A 5,646-nucleotide genomic window follows, 5' to 3' on the forward strand; every position below is an offset into this window, starting at 1 on the left:
CACATATACACACACATGTATTTCTTCTTCTCCTCTTCCTCCTCCTTCTTCATCTGACAATCTGGATGAAAGATCTTGCTGGGTTCTTGAAACTGGATTAAAGCAGATGTGACCAGAATAGAGGTAGAAGCATATTAGAAGGACTAAGAAGTGGGGTGGCTGGCATTTGGGAAGTGGCCTGGTATGAAGCCTCTTGTAGAGATGTTTTTAGACTTCATTGTCTTAGGAATGAGGAAGTAAGAGAGGCAGTTTAAGGATCATTATTCTGGTATCAGAATGTGGGATGGGTTTAAAGGGAGAATTCTCCAAGCCAGTTAAGGAGGAAATGCGTGCCTATGCTTGATCAGAGGAACTGAGGAAGAGCAGATGCAGATAGGGAATTTTGAATGGTTGTCAATAGGAAGCTGGGACCTTCCCCTCAGAACACTTTATGTGATTCCTGCAGTTCAGTTTTCAAATACAAATGAAACTGAATTTACAGTCACAGCAAGTGGGTCATGTTTTTCCTAAGGTCCTGGCTATCTAGCCCAGACTAGTTTCAAACTTCTTAAAGCTAAGGATACCTTTGAACTTCTGATGTTTCAGCCTCTACTTCCAAAGTGTTGAAAGTACAAATATGCATGTGTGCACACCACACACACACACACACACACACACACACACACACACACAGTTAGCATTCTGTCTAAGCTCCACCCCACAGTTACCTGGAACCAGCCAGGTAGGCCTGGCCCACTATGAGAAGGGCTCCTTGCCCCTCCCCTCTCTCTTCGCTCTCTTGCTCTCTAGTTCTCTCTCGCCCCTTCTTGGCCTCTTTCCTTCCCCTCTCTCTCTATGTGGTCATGGCCAGCCTCTACTTCTCTACTCTCTCCTTCTCTCTGCCTCTACTATCCCATTAACTCCCCTTCCCATTCCCTGAATAAACTCTATTCTATGTCGTGCGTCTGGTCCCTCAGGGGGAAGGGATGCCTCAGCCTCAGTCAACTGAAACACCCCCCTTCCCCACTTGCCCATACAACATATTCTTATGCCACACACACACACACACACACACACACACACACACACATATGCCCTCGGGAACCTACCCCTTACCCCCAACTGTTTTTGTTTGTTTGTTTGTTTGTTTTTGGAGACAGGGTTTCTCTGTGTAGCCCTGGCTGTCCTGGAACTCACTCTGTAGACCAGGCTGGCCTCGAACTCAGAAATCCACCTGCCTCTGCCTCCCAGAGTGCTGGGATTAAGGTATGTGCCACCACTGCCCGCCCCAACTGTTTTGCTAGGGATCAAACTGGGACTTTGCCCTTTCTAGGCAACCGTCTACCAACTGAATTATCTCCTCCGGCCCTTTGTCTCAGGCTTTCTAGTTCTAGTTCACGAAACAAAACCCTGGAGCTTCTTTTACCAGCAGTCAGTTTATTATGCTGATAGGCTTCTAGCAAATTCTTATCCAAAGGCTAGAGCCCAGAATGTTACGGGGTTGATGCTTTTATACATGTTTGGCTTTCTTATTTCCTACATATGGCTACATACATTTTGATGGTGTGTTTTCAGTGACTGGAATGAAAAGAGGAGGAAGGAAGGTGGTACCAGAGAGACATTGGCACGTGCACTTGATGATACTGACCAGCCAGCAATCACATAAGACCAGCCCACAAGTCTGTTGCCTGTTTTCCAATTAGCATCCCCCAACCACACCTTCATTAAGAGACTCTTAAGAGTCAAAGGGCCCCCAGGCCTCACTTCATAAAAGTTCCACAGCCTCTCAGAAGAGCACCATCAGCTGAGAATTGAATTCAAAACATGATCTTGTAGGCAACATTTTATATCAAATATGTATTAAATATGATATAGTATACATATCAAATCATAATAACTATGATTACATTATGTAGGTCTGGGGATTTTGCAATGATTGGTTGCTAATGACTTTTATAATCACCTAGTGCATTTTTTAAAAAAGACTAGTCATATTCTAGGACTGGAGCGGTGGCCCAGTGGGGAAAGCGATGGCTGCAGGTTTGCTTCCCAGGACCCATACAGTGGCTCACAACTATCTGCAACTCTGGTTTCTGGGGATCTGACATCCTCTTCTTGACTCCAAAGGCACTGCATGTAGTTGGTGCACATGCAAGCAAAACGCCCACACATATAACTTTTTTTAAGAATTAAAACTAAGAAAAGTGTGTGTGTGTGTGTGTGTGTATGCACATAAACACATGCAAAGGAAATAATACACAAAAAGTTAGTCATATGCAACCATGATGGACTGATGTGAAGTTTTGTTCAACTGTATTTATTTTTCAAATGGTCTTTTCCTGCTCATAATTAATAATTAAGATCATCTAAGAAGTTACTGTTTCAGCTGTGATTTTTATCTTCTCCTATTCTTAGACGTTGCCTCTGGAATTAAACTGCTTAGACCTAAATACTGGCTCTGCACTTTGGTTTACTCATCTGTAAAATGGTCATAAAATTATTTTTCTCATAGAACCATTGACAGGATTAAATAAGATGATCTCTACAGTATCTTGCAGCATTAAATTTTTCCTATGCTTATATTACCTTCCCAATAGAGTGCAGTACACATCATTGGGAGAGAAACTGTGTCCTATTTATAAATGTCCAGTTGGTATACATTTTTGGTTAAGAGAAAATTTGACACACATTTTCTCTTTATCCATCAATTTTGACAAATACAGGTTGCTCTTTCCTATCTCTGCTGGAAGCAGGTCCTCTGCCACTATAGCTTTATGTAATAAAAGCAGACACTTCTCACAGTAATCAAATGAGTGACATGAAATGGTCATCTGGCATTGAAGAGTTCCTAAAAGGTGCAAGTGTTTTTACCAAAGGAAATTTCTGCTGTTGGCACAGAAGTCTTAAGAATTAAAGACAGGACATAGTTGAGAAAGCATGTAATTGGTTTCAGGTGGGTCTATCCTGCCTTGTTGCCTGGTGATAGCCAAATGAAGTGACCCTGGGGTGAACCACTTGTCTGCTTACCATTATGGTTTCATACGGAACAGGCTGCATTCTGAAAAGAAAGCAGTCCCAGAATGGGTTAATTTTAACTAGGTAATGGGAGCATAAAATCCTCAGAAACACTAGGTGAGACACTGTTGTTTCAATGTGTTCTTTTAGTAAGTAGAATGTCTACATCCGATTCAGGACGGTGCCTCTCTTTTCTCGGTACTGGGCCCAGTTCTTACTTTATGGATTCTTTCCATGAACCTCATTTGTTGGGTGAAATGAAACATTCTAATGCAATACCTTTGGCAGCAAGACTCTTCTGCTTCCTGGGGTTGCTGCTGTGCATTGCAGACTGTGGGATGTTTTAGTGTGGGTTTGGATTCAAGTTTAGAGTTTTGCTTTTTGGAGCCAGGGACTCAGAGCCTAGGCTAGCTTCAAGCTTACTATTCTTCATAGCAATTAACAACTGCCACGGTAAAGAGCTGAGCTTGCTGAAAGCGGTCCTGTATAAAGGCAATCGATGTATTTAAGAGACACGGTCCAAAGGTTAAAAGTAGCAAAGTCAAGATCAGGGGTCCAAGTAAAGTTGAAATCGGAGTTGCCAACCCTGGGAAAGTAGTGAACCAAGGTTCAAACCATCCTAGGTTCTGTTCCCTGGCTCTCTTCCTTTTTGTTAGTCCTTCCCTTACTTTGGCCATGGAGTCCTTAACTGCTCCTGAATGATCAATATAAAAGGAACATTCTTCATTTAGAGCTGCATATAATCCTCCAGAGTATGCAATGCCGTGGAAACATTTCTGGATAAATCATATACAAAAATGAGCTGTTTGAACACTTTGGGCTAGGGCAATAGCATCTGTAGGAGCAGTGGCCATTGAAGTAATCAAAGCTACAGCACCTACTATAATTAACACAATCATGCAGTTAGGCCTGAACAATGCCTTTGTTAACTCTTCTGAAAGGGTTAACTTAGGAACTTTGGAAAGGTCATGGAACACTTGCCCCTCCCAGAAGGGAGAGGATAAATTACATTCCTCAGACCACAGGGAGACCCAGAGTTATTCCAGAGACCTGTTGACCCCCAACTCATCCCTAACAACCAATTAGTTTGAGGGTAGCACTGTTCTGCCAACCACATGTGCCTAATGGTGACTGTCCTGAGGACTGTATAAAGGCCCACACAGCCCGGCACGTGGGGTCGTTCTCTCCCCACGTGCAGGGTGACCTCAGCATGCTGAATATTAAATAAAATTCCTCTTGCATTTTGCATTAATTTGCATCTCTGTGGTCCACTCAGGGTGGTCTCCGGTAAGTAAAGACTAGCCAGAGTCTTACACTTCAATTACCTGTAAACACTTGTCATCAAACCAATCTTTAGTAACATTTACAGGAACCATCACAAATGGAGGTTGCTGTAAAATCATTACAGAGTGCTTAGAATAGACTTTTAAAACATAATTAGTCGAATTATAGCTAACACAAGACATATCAGCATTATTTTCAGAATGTAGAATAATGTTACTATTTCCTACTAATAGGACATAGGCATATGAACACATGTTGTAATAGGTCCTTCCATCCAAGCTGGACTTGATCTTTCAGACAGAGCACTCACATCATCTAAGGCAGCACCCAACTTACATACATATCCTTGCTGATAACCTGTGTGAGTTCCCCAGAGTCCAGCAGACAGAGCTGATGAGGCTGTAGGTGGAGACGGTGAGCCAGTAGCATAATTAGTCATAATAGCCACTCCCCTATATTCTGACCAGTCCAAAATCTTGAGGTCAGTCTCATGAGGCTGATAAATGTTGCAGTGCCTGGTATCCCTCAGCCTCTAGGCCCTACCCTCTAGTGGGTAGACTTACTTGAATGCCATTTAAACTATCTTGGTCTGAGTCAAGATCTTTCCCTGCAGAGTAGTAGGAGATATTCTCAGACATCCAGCAGTGTTCCACTTTGAAAAGCATATGGAGACCCCAGTTCCCAATCCTTGGTAATTAATTTCTCTACTGATAGTGAAATCTCCTCCAGCAGGCATATCCATCAACTTAGTGTTGTTTACCGTTACCACAACTTCTGGGCCTTCCTAAAGCGCTGGATGTAAAAGGGCTGGATCAGGGACATAGACCCAATACAGTTTCCCTGTCATCATTGTCAGGACACTCTGCAAACTCACAATCAGCATCCTTCTCTGTCCCAGCATCAGCATGTCTCATTAACCACTCTGGTAGCTAGCATGCTCCTTCAGTATCCTGCATCAAAAACACAAACATGCCCTCTTCCCCACAGTCAAGAGAGTTCCTTGGCATCCAAATTTTAATTTTTTAAAATAAAAAGCATGATTTAAATAATTCTGTGGTATACGGGGATATAATTTTCCCTTTTTACAAAAGAGTTATTTGGGAATTTTACATAATGCACCCCAATCACATTCTCTTCCTAAGCCTCCCAGGTCTGACCCCCACCCTTGTGACCTGCCCCTTCACCCATGAATAAAAGAAGAAAGAAAACTACTAAGGCCAATTTGTATTGATCCTGTCTTCAGGGCTAAGCTTCCTCACATGAGAGAGCTTCTGTTGCCCTTTTCGGGTGCCTCTGTTCACAGTGGGGGGTTTTTAAGTCACTTTTTAAACTTTTATAGATGGCTGACAACGATATCTTCATCAGCCT

The sequence above is a fragment of the Apodemus sylvaticus genome, chromosome X (genome assembly GCF_947179515.1).
Source record: "Apodemus sylvaticus chromosome X, mApoSyl1.1, whole genome shotgun sequence".
NCBI lineage: Eukaryota > Metazoa > Chordata > Mammalia > Rodentia > Muridae > Apodemus > Apodemus sylvaticus.